The 17,245-nt window shown below is 35.6% G+C and overlaps 1 long non-coding RNA gene across 1 annotated transcript in view; it reads right to left on the bottom strand.

The window, feature by feature from the left end:
• Window positions 1–744: 744 nt before the first annotated feature.
• LOC120242948 overlaps window positions 745–17,245 on the bottom strand; it is a 95,729-nt gene continuing 79,228 nt past the window's right edge. Inside the window, exons 4-5 of the long non-coding RNA XR_005531186.1 lie at window positions 12,229–12,297; window positions 745–765 (exon numbers count right to left, since the gene is read on the bottom strand). This is a non-coding gene — a long non-coding RNA (uncharacterized LOC120242948). The remainder of the gene's footprint in view (window positions 766–12,228; window positions 12,298–17,245) is intronic.

Here is a 17,245-nt window from a genome sequence, read left to right as displayed (position 1 = left end):
TACTCATAAATCATTCAAGAGGCTCAGAGAAGATTTACATCTCAAAGGGGCTAAGACATCATTTTAGAAAACAATTATGTTTTTTAAAGTAAATGCTCTTAAGGAAAGGGAATTCAGGGCATAAAGCCAGGAAGCAGCCTGTCTAAAGTTTGTCAAGCTGATGGGAAAGTTAAGACTGGCTTGGTTACCACATTTGAATTTTCTTTCGTTTAACCTTTTTCTTAACATCATGTCTTTTAGAATCTATTGATTCTAGTTTTTCTCTGTATTTATACAATGGTTGAATTCAAATTTTATTGAGCTAATAAATTTTTTTTAAATCTTAAAAACATTGTATTAATTGGGAAAAGTACACAAATTTGAAATCACACATACACTTTAGATTTGGAAATATTAAAATTAATCTAATATAATCCTGAGTCAAATATTTTAATCTCCCTTTTAGCATTCCCATAATTAAAATTATCCCCAGGAAAAATAAGTGTTAGATAATTCTTCCCTTCTTTGGCCATGTTCTCCCCTTAAGACAGAAATCTGCAAATCAAATTAATTACTCACATGAGAGTGCCTGAAGTACTTGTACACATAGCTGAACTCTGATTTTCCTTTCTTTGCTATGTCTTTTCTTCTTTAGTTTTGATATCCACTATTCCATATGTGATGCTGATTCAAGACAGTCCATTATCTTGGTTTTTTTCTTTAATATCTCTTTGGTTGTTTTCTTCAGTATCTTCTTGAAGATGTGGCACTTAAATGGAAAATTTCCTGAGTGGAGATTGAATAGTTCAGAGTGGAGAATGATTGTCTCAGTTTTCTGGACACTCTACCACTATTCATGCAGGCAAAAATCAAATTCACTTTTGGTAACTTTTCACAAAAAAATTGTCTTGCTATGTATTTTTAAAACTAAGTATTGAACTTTACACATACTCTGATTAAATGTATTTTGTTGGATTTGGTTCATCAGTCTAGTTTGTGAAGAACACAAGGATATTGCTTTTATCCCACATTTTATTAGCTAATTTCCCCACTTTCATACAATCTGGTACACCTAGTGCGGATTACTTACTTCTACTTCATCATCTGAGGTTAAGAGCCCTGTTGTCCACCACTCACTGATGAGTCAGTACACTTAGGGCATGGTCATTTAACAGGCTGTAAATTTAGCTCATTGTTGCCCAGTCTCCATTTATCTGTCTTGTTTATATACATATCCTAAGATATTTACACATGTTGGCATACCACATCTTCAACAAGTCTTTATTATTTTCTGCCTGTTGTAATGTGCCTAGCTTTTAAAAATTGGAAGGTTTTTAAAGAATTATAGTAGATCCTTCAACTCTCTTATGGCATTTATAGACATTTATCCAAACTAAAACACATAGTACTCTAGTAAGGAAAACACTGCATCTTAAAACTCATCACAGCCTATCTGCAAAACTTATAGTTAGTTGTTCTGAGAAAAAATGGTTACAATTATTCTTGGAAAAAAACAAAATTGTCGTTTTTACATTCAAGCACAACCAAGAAACAGAAGGGCCAGGAGTCCTACCCTTAACTTCTCTGGCAGAAATGATGTGTTCTGTTTTCAATTTTTTTAAAAAATGTTTTATTTATTTCTGAGAGAGAGAGAGAGACAGTGTGAGCAGGGGAGGGTCATAGAGAGAGGGAGATACAGAATCTGAATCAGGCTCTAGGCTCTGAGCTTGCTGTCAGCACATAGCCTGATGTGGGGCTCGAACCCACGAACCGTGAGATCATGACCTGAGCCGAAGTCGGACGCTTAACCGACTGAGCCACCCAGGTGCCCCTTCTGTTTTCAATTTAATTGGAAAAATATTTCAAGGCATAAGCTTACCCCCACATAATTAGTGTTCAAACTTGTGAATTTTCATCACTCCATTTTTTTTCTGAATTAGCATTCTATGGATTGGCAGCATAACAAAATATTTGGATGATTTGTTTAAAATTTTAATATATAAAATTTTGTGCATATGAAGACATGTAACATATAAAGCATGGTGATTAGTAATAAAATAAACTTTCATTACCCAATTTAAGAACTAGAATATCACCAATACCATTGTGCTTTTCCTTATTGCATTCCACTGCCTTCCTTCTGGGTTTATGTTTAGCATCCCTTTCCTTTAGAAAAATATTATTATCATATGTAACTATGCCTAAACAATATATTTAGTTATGTTCACTTGTATATTTTATTTCTCAAAAATAAGGTAAGTATCAGAAATGGTTAGTTACTCATTAGGGCCAAAATGGAGATTAATGTGGCAATTTCTTTTAGCAGACCAGTTGGCTGCACACTTGACAATTTGCTTCTGTTTGGGTCTTACCATTAAATTAGGGGATGCTTTAGAAAGCTATATTAGACACCATGTATTCTATATTGCCCACTTGCCAAAGTACTTCTTTACTTTTTCTTTTTGAAAAGTTATATGTAGTATGTGCAATAATTTTGCTGATGTTAATATAATATTAGAAAATAAAACATATTTAACTAAAATTTTGACATAACAATGATTTTTACCATTCCACTTATGGGTATAATCAGGTACATTCACAACTGAAGAGTAATTATGCTATTATGTATAAAATGGGTAAGTGAGCTGTTAAGTATAAGTGCTAAATTTCACATACTTTGACCATGTTTAGATGAGAATCTTTTGTCTGGACCTTGTAAAATCCTGTGGTCCTTTTTAAAGGGTCTTTATTCTCTCTCTCTCTCTCTTTCTCTCTCGGCTCTCTCACTTCTTATGTATTTATTGATTCACTTCTCTCCTATTTGAATTTTGCCCCCCTCGACATCTGCCTTTCCTTAGCCCTCTATTGTTTGGCATCTGTCTTCATGTCATGTCTGTCTGTACACGTCTCTAATTCCTGCTTTGTCCGGGATGCAGAATGAATTTAAATTCTGGGTGTTAGGAGTCCAGATTGAAACCTTCTAAAGAAACCCTGGCCAGTTCTAAAATAAGTTGTGTGATCACAAGGAGAGAGATGCAAAAACTTCAAAGATAGGGTGGCAGATACAGAGATAGACAAGGAGGAAGTGAGATATGGAGGCAGGTGGGGGTAAATTTTTAGTACAAGATGAAAAATAAGTAAATTGATTTTAAAGTTAAAGAAAATCTACACTAATCACTTGCGAAAAACTGGGATTTTTAACTGTTTGATTTGTTTGCAATCTGTACTGAAGACCCTTGGTTCTGGACAATTAACAGTCAAGTCAAGTTTAGTTTTCTTATTTTATCATGGAGTGTTTGTTGGGGCTTGGTCATAAACAGGGAGACCAGACTGTGTTTCAATAGAGCTTTCACTTGGCTGATAATATAAATTATTGGTGATTTTGCTTACAATTTCTTATTTTGTTTATATTATCCTTCTATAATTTATGCACTGATGGCATCATTTCAAGTAGACTTGACTCTTATTTGGCAGGATAAGACTCTGGCACTAAGCACTTACTCAAAATTAATCTCTGGAATACTAAATAAATATTTAGGAAAAGGTGAGTGCTGAGGCAGCCAGGAATAAAGGGAAGAAATGGGAGGCAGCAGTGCTGTTTTTGTATCACAAGTCTGTCACTAAGCTTTCACAGTCAGCTGCCATGATTTCTACCATCTTACACTGACCTGAATTCTATGTAGCTTTTCAGTTTTAGTTTTGAGTTCTTTTATGAAGTGAGGCACACACGAAAGTCAAGGAGCTATGACAGGTCTGATTCCACAGTGAAGCTTTTGTGTCACTGATTTTGTTGGCAATCTGAGGAAAACTAAGGCTCTGAGAAAAACATTTTCCAATTTATAATTCTATGAAGAAGAGCCATTTTCAAGTAGGGCTACAACTGTCACCTACCATGTCTAGCTAGGGAAATCTCTGGTCAGCTGCAACTGAGTCCTGGAAGACTCCCTTGACACACAGTAATGGATCTTCTAAACGTGAGGAAAAGTGATGGCTAAAGGAAGTCCTCTAAGTTGATATTTCTCCAATTTTAATATGCACACAAATCACTTGGATGTCTTGGTAAAATGCAAATCCTAAAGATACTGACATAGTAAATCTGGGTGGTAGGACCCAAGAAGCTGCCTTTTGAGCAAGCTCTCCGGTGTTGCCACTCTGCTATTTTGAGGAACATACTTTGAATAGAACCACCTTCAGCATTCACTTCACTAATTCCAGAAAGAGGATGGCTTCTATAAACATCTACAACCAAAGAATGGGTCTCTGGAGGACTGCCCCAGACTGAGGGGGGAGGAAGGGCAAACCTTTCTAGCCAGTAAGATCACAGAATCAACTCTGGAAGTCAGTGTGGTAGTAGATGACACCACCAGATCACCCTCCCAGCCAGGAACCAGTATCATAAGTGATGAGACGTACCATGGTTGTGAGCCAGAACAGGAAGGCTTGTATATAGTTCCCAAGTGCCATCAAAATAAAGTAATGAAGGCCACATTGGCTGTTGTTGCAGGTGGTGAGTGATCATCTGTCTGGGCATATATAAAACTCTTTAATATAGAGTGGGACAGCCTGGCAATAGAAGACTTGCACTGTCACTTCTCAGCTGTGTCCCTGAGACTGTTACTTAACCTTCCTGGGCCTCATTTTTTCCATATGTAAATAGAGACATTAAAAATACCACCTTCCCAGGGATACTGTAAGACATATATATAAAAGCACTTAACACCACGCCTGGCATTATAAAGTGCTCAGTAAAGACTAGTTACTATGCGTCCAGGAAGATATATTTTTGCCTTTGATGATATCTAGTGACTTCAACAGAAACAATTACATATTTTACTGTGACAAATGCAAAATATTCACACAGGAGCTAGAAATTTTTTTAAGGTTAATTTGATAAGAGTATATAAAAATCTCCTGTTAAGATTAATTCAGTTACTGTTTTTGTGATGACTATGCCTAGCTAAAGCTATCCTGGGCCATTTCCTCTAAATTTGCATTCCAACTTGGGGACAATTTTATCTCACAAATTAACAAAGTTAGAATGTTGGTCATTTCTGGTATCACGAACTCCGGTAACTTTTCTGGCACCCTCTCAACCATCAGCTTGCTTCTGAGTTCTCTCAGAATGTGCATTGTATTTATTCATTATTCATTTACTTCTTTTCACTCTTTATTGTATACAATCTATTCCGATTGCCATGGAGATAGCTATTCAATGACAATAACCTCTTTACTTCATTTCAGCCGTTTATACAATTACTGTTGTGTCAGGATGATTCTGGCTTTGATGCTGATGAAAAGGGAAAATAGAAACATTTAATAAAGTGATTTTTTTTCCACTCAATTTGCTTTTGCATCTCTTTATCTGTGCCTCAAATTTAGCAAGTGAAACACTTGTTCCAATGGATTATCTGAAATACATTGTTGGCTGTCACATGCATGATTGATTTTAAACGTATGCCTGAATACCTTCTACCAGACTAAACTCCTAGGACAGCAAAACACACTGTAAAAAATGGCTTTCCTGTCATCATCAGGTACACCCATCATCTTTGACCTATCTCTTGTATTGTAAGCAAGTAGTTGCTGGCAAAAGATCATAAACAAAACCAATCTCTCTATCTCTATTTTCCACATGTCTTGCCAGGAAAGGTGTCTCTCTAAGACATTGCTCCTTTTCACCCTCTCTTGGTCCTTGACTCTTTTTGTCTGTCTCCTTCCAGGCCATATTCACTTTCTCTATATCCATTTTGAATCAGTCTGTACTGCTCCGGTTACTGTGGCTCAGCAATGAGTCATGGAAACTGCTCAAGATTTGTCTCTCTCTATTTATCCTACCAGCCATATCCTGTTATTTTTCTGCCTTCCAGCTGCCCTTGTATAACAAGATCCTTTTTCATTTGCTTTGTTCAGTGTTACTTCTCTTGTTTAAATTTTCTATCTTCTTTGAAATACCAGCTTCCACCTTCATTTTTAATTTTAAATATACTCATTAATTTTTTTTAAAAAGTACTAATTTGGCTAAACAACAGTGTCTCTCTGTATTATGAACTAGGTAATAGCATAATGTTCTAAAATTAACTAGTTCTAATTAACGTTACAAACTTAACTAATCATATGGTAATTCTTATCTCTCTTACAGTCCAGTTTCAGATTATACATGCAAAAGCTTGATTTCCATTTCACTTAAATATCACACTATTTTTTTATGATTTTTGCAAGGTCCAGCTTTATCCAACTGAATGGACTGATTTTCCAGTAAGATAAATTTAATGTCACTGGAATACTGGCTACGTGACGTTAATTGGAACTACAGCCTGCAAACCAAATCTGGCTGGACACCTGATTTCTTAAATACAGTTTTATTGGAATATGGCCACATTTATTTATGTACTGTGACTGCTTTCATCCTATGAAGAAAGAGTTGCAAGAGAGACTGGGTGACCTGCAAAGCCTAAAATATTATTGAATCTTTATGTTTGACTGTTTAATAAACCAAGTCTGCCAAATTTCCCTAGGTAGGTCTTGAAGCAAAGTTCATAAGATATTCACTCGATGAAAATCTCTTTCCCCGAAATTTGTGAACATCACATATTAGTTCATATGAAAAGCCAGATTATCTTCAGAGGTAGCTCAAAGGTATTTGCATACAATTAGGGTTTTCTGATAAAATATACAAGACACTCAGTTAAATCTGAATTTCAGATGAACTACAAAGAATTTTTTGGTGTATGTTCCGAATATTGCAGGATACACACACTAAAAATTTGTTGTTTATCTGAAGTTCAAATTTAACTGGGTGTCTTGTACTTTTATTTGCTAAATCTCGCAGATATATACATAAAAGAATGGAAAGAAAAACTGAAGAGAAGTTGAAGCAACATCTACAGGGCACTGTGTGAAGTTATGAGTTTATTAGCACCTTCTGATGTTTTGTCTGATAACATTCCAGAGTTCTCCAATTTATATTCATGTTTTGAATCAATAATGAGAGGCTTCATTCTTTATACCCAGGTGTTTGGCACACAGATGGTCAGCTTTCTGACCCAAGAATCCATGCTGTTTATTAGCAGTTTGAAATTTTTGATTGTACATCAGATTGCAAGAGAAAGAGCACTTTTCAATATAAGATGAAGGGGAATTACACAGTAGGACTTCATAGGTTTGACTTAGTCCCAGGAAGAGGGCAAAAAATAGAAAGTTTGCAAACTAGTTGATGGGGGAATTGGCAAGAGTGCATTTGCCTCTATCTGAAAGGAACAGTGTTAGGGATTTAATTGCAATTAGGAAGCATTGGACAATGCAGGATATTAACTGAGAGAAAGCAAGGTTTGTTAAACAGAAACACAATATATTTTTTAAAAAATCTGTATTAGAGGCAAGCTTTTGCTTAGGTGTACCTTAGAATATTTAATGAACTCTTGTGATGCTTTTTTTCTCATACCCATTTTACATTTCTAACTTGGTTGCATATAAGAAAACACATTTAGGGGTGCCTGGGTGGCTCAGTAGGTTAAGCGTCCTACTTTGACTCAGGTCATGATCTCACAGTTTGTGGGTTTGAGCCCTGTGTCAGGCTCTGTGCTGACAGCTCAGAGCCTGGAGTCTGCTTCAGATTCTGTGTGTGTGTGTGTGTCTCTCTCTGCCCCTCCCCTGCTCACACTGTCTCAAAAATAAACATTAAAAAAAAAAGAAAAAGAAAAAACAAGAAAACACATTTATAGATGTGGATCAGCACCTGTGTCTGAAATTACTAACTTGCTGAGTGATTTTAAGTCAATAATTTTTTGGTTCTCAATATCTCATTTGAAGAAGCTGAATTAGAAGATTCTGAAGGTTCTTACCAGTTCCAAAACTCTACTTCTATAACATACCTATGCACATTAGAATGTGATGACTATAGTGTACCCAAGATATCAAAATAATCAAAATGTATATGTGAATACTAGCCTCAAGTTTGGTAAACATGATAGCATCAGAAGCTAGCCTCTGTAGATGAGACTGATTCCCATCAAGGGATAATTAACCTACTACCATTAGATGAAGCCCTGGGTTATTATCTTAGGTTGGTGTATTTCTAGCATATTTGCATGAAATATTTAAATGTCTGAAATTCTGTTCCTCTCTTTATAAATATTTTGGTTTCCCGGTACTTTCTAATATTTTAAGAGAAAATTTTTTTTCATTTCTTTAATGTTTGTTTATTTTTGAGAGAGAGAGAGAGAGCACACGCGCGCACACACAGTTGGGGGAGGAGCACAGAGAGAGGGAGACACAGAATCCAAAGTAGGTTCCAGGCTCTAGGCTCCAAGCTGTCAGCACAGAACCCGGTGTGGGGCTAGAACTCAGGAGCAGTGAGATCATGACCTAAACCTAAGTGGGATGCTTAACTGATTGAGCTATCCAGGTGCACCTTAAGAGAAAATTTTAATTGATAGTAACTTCTATTAGAGGATACCAAGTTTGGTGGTAGGTGCCATAGAAAGAAAATCTGTCTTTTGTGGGCTTTGTGATATAGTAATCTATCAGTTAGAACAAATACACATGAAATTATGGTAGAAACTGAAAGGTAAAGAATTGACTTCACATGCTTATTCAGAAATGGCTATTTAAGATAATATTACTAGAATTGGGGAAATGATACTATGTGTTTTCTGTCTTAAGCAATTTTTTAAAATATAAATTTTATAAATATAAAAATATGCTAAGATTAACCTGTATATATACTAAAACACTTTTTAAAATTGATTTTTCATTTACACAAATGGTATCTAAAGGCATTCTGTCCAAAACTAAAACATTATAGATGAGGCTAAAATTGCCTTTGACCACCACCCTAATTTTTCTCCAGTTCGCTCTCTTTTTGGAGGTAAGTACTATTGTTGGTTTTGTGTGTGCCCTTTCAGATAATTTCCAGTGCACTTTCTCACAAAGATTTGATTCTTTCCTGTACTACATATGCTAGCAAGCCTAGACCCCTGTGTTTATTAATGATAAATGGGAAAACAATGGCACTCAGGAAAGACTTTTTACACTAGGCTTGATACCAAAGTGAAGAAAACTACACTGGTAGAGGGTAAGTCATATCAGGGGCAGTGTGTGTGTGTGTGTGTGTGTGTGTGTGTGTGTGTGCACGTGCGCACGTGCGTGTGTATGTGTGATATGTACACAAATCTGGTTCACAAGATACTCTGTATCTCAGTTTTCATATCTATATCCCATAATGCGATGACCCAAAACCTCTACGGTTTTGTTCAGCTGTCACCTTCTATTGGTCTATTATTTCCAGTCCTAATATAGCTGAAAAAATGACTATGTAACAGGGCTTCCGCTTTTCCCCGATGGCATTTAGTCTTAGTTTCTGTTTATACAACTTAATATTATTTGCAAAAGCTGGATACATACTCTTTTGCTCAAAACATATCCAGTTCAGACCTGGTTCCCACAAACCAGCAGGAAAGATCTAATAATGTTAGTTATCCTTTCACACCATTTCATGGTTATTCCTTATCAGTTTTATCCAACTCACTTGGAAATAATCCCACTAAGTTTACACTCTCATACTTGTCTGGGTACCATCGCAATCCCCTCAATCACACCAACCTTGGTGGGCAAAGCTGGTACCTCATGTGATGTTCTATGAGCTCTCACTTCAGAGCTGCACATTAAGCTTAGCTTCTATACCCCTTTCTTGGATGTCTCATGTTTCCTTTCTCCAACTCACTGCTACCCATACTGAAGTATCAAAAAGTAGGTTTGTTTTTTTTTAAATCTCTTTTAAAAGTTTGTTATTTCTACACTTATGTAGAAGTATTTTTAATCAGCTAATTTTCTTTCTCTATCAAATACATAGTGATATTATCTGGGTGCCAGTATTCATTTACAAGCTCAGCATTCTGGCCCTGCATCTGTGGCATTATGATCTGTTGTTTTCTAACATTCTTTAAGTCTCCCTCCTCAGCCAGATTTGCTGTTATTCTCCACCTCCCATGAAGCAAAGAACTGGTGCAGAGAGCTAAACACAGGGGAATAACATGCTAAGAGTTCCTTTTTGTTTTCAAAGTGGTAAGAAAAAAAGGAAAATAAAAATAAACGTCATGAAAACATTTATAATTTCAAAGCCCAGTGGAAATTACTTTTGCAAATTTGTAACCTCTTTATAATTATGTCTTCATTATTAACAATCCTGAGCAGTTGAACTGCTAGTTAATTTGAGGTTTCGAAATAGGCTTGAATAATATTCGGCCATAAAAATGCCATTCATATGTAACCACTGACAGGTGCCAGTTGGTTGAGGTATCTTGTTTCTATTTTACAGGTGTCAGATCTGGCTTGCTTCAGCCCGCCTCTGTGCCTGTGATTTCCAGTTAAAACTTCATCACACGTAGATGACTGGAAAACAGTATAGACATGAGAGGAAGAGATTCAACTTGAGGTACAAACATTCCTTAATGATTACCAGAAAAATCTCCAGAGTGAACACATTCAAAAGCATATAATAAAATATTTGAAGCCAATGGGAATTTAATGTGTCCATCTTGGATTTAATTTGACATTAATTGACATTTTTAGGATGTGTGAAAAGACAAAGTTAATGTGGTATTCTTAAGGGGTCATGAAATATATTGCTTTTTATAGATGATTTGAGTCTTGTGTTAAAAAATCTGTGCTTTAATTAAATCAACAATTCTTTCAAGATTAAGAAAGACATTAAAAGCATATGAGTTTATGCCTTTTTATGAGCCAGCAATGCTCCTAGAAGTTAGTGGTAATCTATATTTCAGATATTTTTATGGTAATTGCTTTCAGATTTTAAGGAAGCCAAGTTCAAACATTTCTAGAGAAACATCTGGTGCTGGTCTTAGTTCTCTAGGGTGCAAAGAAATGCTGTTTATCTGTAATCTTTGTGCCCAGAAGGGAAACAAACAAAAAAAAAAACTTGTGATTTTTATAGGACTCATTTCCTCATGTACACCAGTACCATTATAACATTGATAGCCTCTTTCTGATACACAAAACTGGTGCCCTCCCTCTAGTACACTGTGTTAGTAACAAATAAGCCTGAAGTTTTTTACTTTCTTGAAGTCAGCAATACAATTCTCATCAGTTTCCTTGTGTCTCTAGGTGGACTTTTAAGATTTACTACATCAGTCATTGTCCAATCTAGTGCCAAATGGCTACACTTCTAAAATAATCGTCATGCAAGTGTATAATATTCTTTGGCTTCATACATACAAATCCTCTTCATTTTAGGCTAAGCCTATCCTACAAGTTTGGAATACATCTTCTTTGATGCTGCATAATTTTAGAGCCATGCTATTGCCTAAAATTGGGCCATAATTTTCAGTCCAGGCCATAATTTTTCATATGTACAGAAAGTTTAATAATAGAGTGATGTGAAAATTATATTAAAATTTCAGACTCACACCAAAGCAAAACTGTAGCATAGTTAATTGGAAGGTAGATTTACCAGTATTTTCTTTATAGTGTTTTTCTTAAATATTAAGAAATTTATTTGCCACACTGGTATCAAATAATTATCTTTTAATAATTTATTGTTCCTTTCCTGCATATTTGAAATATAATATGTTCAATCATAACATGTATACACTCTTGCATGACATAGCGGCTCTGTCCTTTTTTTTTTTCCTTTCCAAAACTCTGTATTCAGGAGTCTGCAAATGCTTTTTGTGAAAGACCAAATAGCAAATATTTTCAGCTTTGTTGGAAGTACTCAAGTATGCTACTATACCACAAAAACAGCCACAGTCAACATATAAAGGAATGGGTGTAGCTGCATCCCAATAAATGTTTACAAAAGTAGGTGCTACCCATGGGTCCTAGTAGCTTTGGTAGCTTTTATGTTCTCAGAAGCACATAAACCTCTGACAAACGATTTCAGGTCTTGTTCATGGTTATATCTACTTTTTAAGGATAGATTTTAGCATGTAGTATGTACCCAATACAAATCCTGAGTGAAAAAAATAATTTCTGTTCTATGTTCAAGCAAATATAATTTATATGGGTAAGAATAATAGTTAAAAGTGTACTTCATCATCCAAAATGGTGGAGTAGGGAACTCAAAGAGCATGTCTCACTGCAAAAACACTAGAAAACCTGGCAAAAACTGTCAGAATCAACTTTGTCAGAACTCTGGAAAACAGTCAAAGGTTTATAGCAATCAACTGAACTTTTGATCAATAGAAAGGCAACTGAACACTGGAAAGAGAACTACAGAACAATTTAACTTACCCTTGACTTCACTTCCCCCAGATGGGTGGCAGTCTTGAAGATGGCAGTCCACATCCCTAGTGTGGGCTCCTAGGGCCAAAGGGAACATAGCAAACTTTGTTTTCAAAGAAATGTGACTGTCTGTTTTGACCTCTCTTGCAGTTCCCTGAAGCCTAATGCAAAGAGTTTGCTTTTATTTCTCTAACTCAAAGCTCTTTCAGAGCAGAGAAGGAGTAACATGGCTGCAGAAGTCAGTGGTTGAAAACATTCGAAGGCAAATGAACTATGTGCTGCCACATAAGGCAAATGATATCAATTGTGGGAAACAAGAGACACCTCAAAAAGCTGGAAGGAATTGCTGGAAAAGAGATGCTTTTGAGGAATAAGGACTTTGAAAGTCCTCATGTATATTAAGTAATCTACAAGGCCATGCTCATGATCTGAGTTAGAAATATGCTAAAAAAAATATTTGAGAAGATCCTAAACCCTTAACTGTCATAGGCATTCAAGCCTATGCAAATATGAAAACAAGGCCAAGCTATACTGTAAACAGCTGGAGCACTGAAGAATGTTACAACAAACATACACAGACCTGTGCAAAGACTGGGGGATTTTTTTTTCGCTCCAGGCATCTAGAGACTTTAAGGCCCACATGCAACAAAGTCTTTAGTCTCTCCCAAAATATTTTATAAATGTCACTAAACAAATAAGTAAAACCCACAAGCAGCAACAACAAACTCTGGGGAAGGAGGAGAATTTGAATTCCAGAGTTACTACATTATAATATTTATTTATTTTAATGTTTATTTATTTTTGATAGAGAGAGAACATGAACAGGGCAGGGGGAGAGATAGAGGGAGCCAGGGGATCTGAAGAGGGCTCTGCCCTGATAGCAGTAAGCCCAATGTGGGGCTTGAATACATGAACCATAAGATCATGATCTGAGCCAAAGTCTTAACCGAGTCACTGAGGCACATCAATATATTATAATATTTAAAATATCAAGTTGTCAACAAAAATTGTGAAGCATGCCAAGAAACTATGGTCTATTTATAGGCACACACAAAGAAACAAATAGAAACTGTCCCTGAGAAAGCCCTTTGGAGTTATGAGACAAAGATTTAAATCAACTTTTTAAAATATGCTTAAAGAGCTAAATGTAATAATGAACATAAAAAACTAAAGGGAAACAGGAAAAGAATGTATCATCAAATAGAGAATGTCAATAAAAAGAACAAATTTAGGCACTGAAAAGTATAACAGTCAAAATGAAAAATTCATTGGAAGATATCAACATCAGATTTGAGCAGGAAGAAGAAAGAATCCGTGAACTTGAAAATAGGACAATTGAAATTATCCAGTCTGAGAGGCAGAAAGAAAAAATAAAGAAACTTCCCCAAAAAATAGAAGAGGGAAAACTTTCTAATTCACTTTGTGAAGCCAACATAATTTTGAAACCAAAGCCAAAGACATCACAATAAAGGAAAACTACAGACCAGTATCTCTAATGAATATAGATGCAAAAGTCCTTGACTGAATTTTGGTAACCCCAATTCAGCAGCATATTGAAAGATTATACACCATGGCCATGTGGGATTTATCCTAGGAATGCTACGATGATTCGACATATAAAAGCTAACTGATATGATGCACCACATAAATAGAATGAAGGGGGAAAAAACACGTGATCATGTCAATTGTTAAAGAAAAGCATTTGACAAAATCCAATAATCTTTCATGGGTAAAACATGCCACAAAAAAAGAATAGAAAGAAACTTGCTCAGAAAAATAAGGGGCGGGGTGCCTGGGTGGCTTAGGCGGCTAAGCGTCCGACTTTCGCTTAGGTCATGATCTCCCTGTTCGTGGGTTTGAGCCCCGCGTCGGGCTCTGTGCTGACTGCCAGCTCAGAGCCTGGAGCCTGTTTCAGTCTGTGACTCCCTATCTCTCTGACCCTCCCCTGCTCACGCTGTCTCTCTCTTTCTCCTAGAAATAAATAAAACATTAAAAAAAATTTTTTTTTAAAAGAAAAATAAAGGGCATTTTTGAAAAACAAAACCAAACCCCCAAAAACATTTTAATTAAAAGACTAAAGATTTTTTCCATATGACCAGGAACAAGACAAGAATGCCTGCTTTTACTACTTCTACTCAACATTTTACTGAAAGTTCTAGCTAAAACAATTACGCAATAATAAAAAGAGGTAAAAATCATCCAGATTGGAAAGGAAGAAGTAAAACTATCTCTTTTCACAGATGACATGATCTTATATAAAGGGAGTCCTAAAAAATTAACAACATAACTATTAGAGCTAGTAAATTACTCAAAGTTTTACAATATCAAGACACAAAAATCAGTTACATTTTAACATACTAATAGTGAATAATCCAAAAAAAATAGTGAACAATTCAAAAAAGGAAATTAAGAAAAAAGTATCTTCTACAAAAGCATCAAAAAATAAAATACTTATTAACAAATTAAGCTAACGAGGTACAAAATTTATACAGTGAAAACTATGAAAACAATGCTGAAAAAATTAAAGAAATAGACAAAAGGAAAAATACCCTTTGTTCATAGATTGGAAATGTATTATTATTAAGATGGCAATACTCTACAAGGTTATCTACAAATTGAGGCAAACCCTGTCAAAACATAATGACCTTTTTTTTTTTGCAGAGATGGAAAAAATACTAAAATTCATATGAAATTGCAAATTACCTCTAGTAATCAAAGCAGTCTTGAAAAAGAAGACTCACACTTCCCAATTTCAAAATTTACTACAAACTATAGTAATCAAAAAAGTTTGGTACTGGCATAAAGATAAACATATGGCTCAGTGGAATAGAAGTGAGAGTTCAGAAATCAGCGCTTACATCTTTAGCCAATTGATTTCTGACAAGAGTGTCAAGGTCTTTTAATGGAGGTGGGCAAAATAGGTTCTTCAACAAATGATTCTGTAAAATCTGGATTATCTACATGCGAAAGAATAAAGGTGACTATCTACCTCACTTAATATTTAAAAAATTAACTCAAAATGGATCAAAAATATAAGATACAAAACTATAACATTCTTAGAATAAAAACACTGGAGTAAATCATGATGTTGGATTTGGCAATGGATGCTGAAATATGACACCAAAAACAACAGCAAAATGGATATATTAGACTTCATCAAAATGAAAACTTCTTGTGAATCAAAGGACACTATCAAGAGAGTGAAAAGACGACTCACAGTATAGTAGAAAATATTTGCAAATGATATACCTGATAACGGTCTAGTGTATATACATGTAAAAGAACTCTTACAACTCAACAAAAGGAAAAACAACACAAATTGAAAATGAGCCACAGACTAGTCATCTGGGTGCCTCAGTTGGTTAAGCAGCCAACTCTTGCTTTTGGCTCAGGTCATGGTCTTGAGATCTGTGAGCTCAAGCCCCACATCAGGCTCCATGCTGACAGCATAGAGACCACTTGGGATTCTGTCTCCCTCTCTCTCTGCCCCTCCCCTGCTCATACATGCTCTCTCTTTCAAAATAAATAAATAAACTTAAGGAAAAAGAGAGCCAAGGCATTCTTTCAAACAGGATACAAAATGTCCAAAAAGTACAGGAAAAGATGCTCTGCATCATTTGCCATTAGGAAAATGCAAATCCAAACCATAATGGGATAACACTTTATATCTAATAAGATGGCTATAATTTAAAAATGGAAAATAAGAGGTGCTGATGCATATGTGGACAAATTGGAGCCCTTATGCATTGCTGGAAGGAATGTAAAGTGGGGCAGCTGCTGTGGAAAACGGTTTGGCAGTTACTCAAAAATTTAAACATAGAATTGTCATATAATTCCCAATTCCCAAAATTCCAAAAGAATTTATAATATATGACATGTGGTCAAACAAGCACTTGTACAACAATGTTCACAGTAACACTATTCACAATAACCAAAAAATGGGAGGAAAATTCTCCATCAACTAATGAAATGATGAAAAATATGTTATATCTACACAGTGGAATATTATTCAGTCGTAAGAAATATGAAATACTGGGGAACCTGAGTGGCTCATGACTGAGCATCCGACTCTGGATTTTGGCTCACGTCATGATCTCACACTTTGTTGAGACTGAGCCCCATGCTGGGCTCTGCACTGACAATGAGTAGCCTGCTTAAAGATTCTCTCTCCCTCTTTGCCCTTCCCCCACTCCTCGCTCTCCCTCTCTCTCTCTCTGAAAATAAATAAATAAAAATTAAATAAATAAAAATGAAATACCGATACATTCTACAATATAGATGAAGCTTGAAAACATGTTGATTGAAAGAAACCAGATACCAAAGCCTACATATCATGTACATGTGATTTTACTTACACTAGATATCCAGAAAGGGCAAATTCATAGAAACATAAAGCAGATTAATGGTAGCCAGGGGCTGAGGGAAAGGAGAATGGGAAATGACTAATAAATGTGTACCATGTTTCTTTTTGGGGTGATAAAAATGTCTGGAACTACACAGAGTTAATGTTTGCACAATATTTTGAATGTATTAAATTCCATTCAATTGTACTCTAAAAACGGTTAAACTGATAAATTTTATGTTGTGTGCATTAACCATCAAAGTACATGGCATGAGTTTTAAAAACAAATTAATAGGAGCACCTGGGTGGCTCAGTCAGTTAAGCATCTGACTTTGGCTCAGGTCATGATCTCATGGCTCATGAATTCCAGCCTGTGTTAGGCTCTGTGCTGATAGCTCAGAGCGTGAAGCCTGCTTCGGGTTCTGTGTCTCCCTCTCTCTCCGCCCCTCCCCTGTTCATGCTCTTTCTCTCTCTCTCTCCCTCAAAAATAAACATTTAATTAAAAAAATAAATTAATATAAATATATAAATATTTATATATCTCAATTATAAAACTATATGATGCCACCTGACTCTATTTCCACTTTAGTATTGTCTTAAGCATCAAGGCCTTGAGTGTCAGAAAGCCTTGGTTAATAGCTTTTACCACTGAAAAAACATTTATAAATGGGGGCACCTGGGTGG

This window comes from Hyaena hyaena, unplaced genomic scaffold (genome assembly GCF_003009895.1).
Source record: "Hyaena hyaena isolate Hyena2069 unplaced genomic scaffold, ASM300989v1 scaffold_322, whole genome shotgun sequence".
NCBI classification, from domain to species: Eukaryota; Metazoa; Chordata; class Mammalia; order Carnivora; family Hyaenidae; genus Hyaena; species Hyaena hyaena.
Note: the sequence above shows the minus strand (reverse complement) of the source record. Positions and strands in the feature narration are given on the sequence as shown.